This window comes from Polistes canadensis, unplaced genomic scaffold (assembly GCF_001313835.1).
Source record: "Polistes canadensis isolate GaletaPanama2010 unplaced genomic scaffold, ASM131383v1 scaffold_45, whole genome shotgun sequence".
NCBI lineage: Eukaryota > Metazoa > Arthropoda > Insecta > Hymenoptera > Vespidae > Polistes > Polistes canadensis.
The window spans coordinates 70,017-72,568 of NW_014569592.1; positions in this window are offsets into that span (position 1 = coordinate 70,017).

The following is a 2,552-nucleotide window of genomic DNA, read 5'->3' on the forward strand; positions in this document are numbered from 1 at the left end:
TTTTTTTTTTTTTTTTTTTTTTTTTTTTTTTTTTTTTTTATTTATCGTAAACTCTACTATTGTGTTGACATGAATGGTGGGTGTTTTATCGAAGAGGAAGGACAGATGGAGAAAGAGAAAAAGGATAAAGAAAAATTAAACGAAAGTGTTTTTTTTTTCTCTGTTCCTTTTTTTTTTTTTTTATACTCGCTTTATTAAAAAAAAAAACTCTTTTCTCCGGAGGAAAAGGAAAAAAAAAATTGAATAAATGAAAGACAAACGGACGGGAACGGACGGACAAACTGACGGACGAACGGAACAAAAGAGCTTTTTTGTTTTTTACTAATTAAAAATTAGTATAACGACGTAGAAGGGAGGCTTAGAAAAAAAAATATAACAACAGGGGGTTTACCACCCTACCTTACCGGGTTTGATTAAAAAAAAAAATAATTGACAAGATACACAATGTGGTAAACATAATATAAATATATTATATATATATATATATATAATTAGACGCCCGATTATAATACAAAACGAATAACTAACTAACAATAATGAAACAAATTAAAAACTGTGTTTTGTTTAATCTGTCACATATTATCTTTCTCTGTGTAAGCGAAAAATATGCGCAAAATGTGCGCACACACACACACACAGAGAGAGAGAGAAAAAAATAAAGAAAGAACAAACACATTAGAAGAAGAATAAAAAGAGAAAAAATGAGACCAATTGCGCAAACATGATTCATTTGAAAAAAAAAAAAAATTTAATATTATATTATGACGCGCGTAATTTTTTTTTTTCTTTTTTCTTTCTTTTTTTTATTTATTACTATTTTTTTTTCTTTTCATTTTCATACATACATATATATATATATATATATAAATATATACACGCACAGTTAATCTTCTACCTTCCCTGTTTAAGAGATAATAATAATAGTAATCGTTTATAAGCTTCGTTCGTCTTCCATTATAATTAAAAATTACAGCGTAGTTGTAATTTATGCGAAAGAACAAGATATAAAATGAATGATTGAAAGAAAGATAGATACATTTTCCTTTGATAATAATAATTTATACTTTGCTGAAAATTAAAGGGGTATTATATATACATGGTTCGATTAATTCTTATTAATATAAAAATCGAAAAAAAGAAAATAATAATTCGAAGAAATATATCCGATAATAAAATGACTGGAACCCCTTGAGGTTATTTAATTTTATTTTCTTTTTTTTTTTTTTTGTTTTTTTTTCCTTACGAAAACTGGAAGAATTTATTATGTGCAAGGAATACAATTAGAATGACATATTACTTACTTTCACGAAAGAAAGTTATTCTGATATTTATCTGTCTTGTCATTCATTACCAAAAATTGTTATTTAAAAAAAATAAAAGTAAAATTAAAATCGAAAATAATAAAATGTAAAAATTGAAATAATATATATTTAAATATACGTAGTTACAGTTATATCGTTTTACGCTCAAAATTGATCACAAACAAAAATATTATGCATATCAAACGTTTTTATTTGAAAAAAAAAAAAAGAAATAAAAAATTGAAATCAAATCAAATATGTAAATTATTGTTTAAGAAATTCAACATTTTAATTATTATCATGAAAGTACATTTGATGAATAACATATTAAAGAATAATTACGAATATACATTCAATGAGTAATTTACAAATGTTCACGATTTTCTTGCATATAATTTTACTTTTGAAAAAATAAATATTATTTTATCAATGTCAAAATTTATCATATGTTATATATTATTGAAATAATAATAAATTAGTCAATTAATAATTATTCACAATCCCACGTGTATCAAAAACATTTTCATGCGGTGAATTTAATTGGAAAAGAAAAATAATAAATTGATCGAATTTGATTTGCATAATGGGTGTCAAATTTTGAGTATAAAAAACTGAGGTTCTATTATGCGAAAGATTATAATTATATATTTTTTAAATACGATAATATAATATTTCAAGAAAAAAGATATAAGATGTGATAGTGTGGTGAGGGTTGGGAGGGGGGAGGTGTCGGTTTGGGTGCGAAGAATTTTATTTTCAACGAATCAAAACAATATATTAGTTATAAATATTTGGCACATACAAAATGGTGTTGTGTGCTGCTAATTTAATATTTATTTTTTTGTTTTTATATAACATCAGTATGTAGGAGTAGTGGGTGGGGGTGGGTGGGCAATGGTAGGATTGTTGTTTATATCAGTGATAAAAAAAATAATTTATGAACTTTATTTATTCTATTCGTTCGTAAAATTTTTTTCACCCGTAATCCCCTCCCCCCTCCTAACCCGTCATCAGTCACTTCACTTTTACACTCTTATACGTCATTTTCTTGATTGTTATTATCGTGATAAAGAATATATATATCGTCATTCGTGTAACTGCATTTGTTCTTCTTTTTTTTTTTCTTTTTTTTTTTTCCCCCCTATATTTGATTGTTTGTTTAAATACATACGTAAATTATTTTAAAGCAATATTTAAATAAAGTAGTAAGTGATACAAAACAACAAATATATAAATATATATATTTGTAAT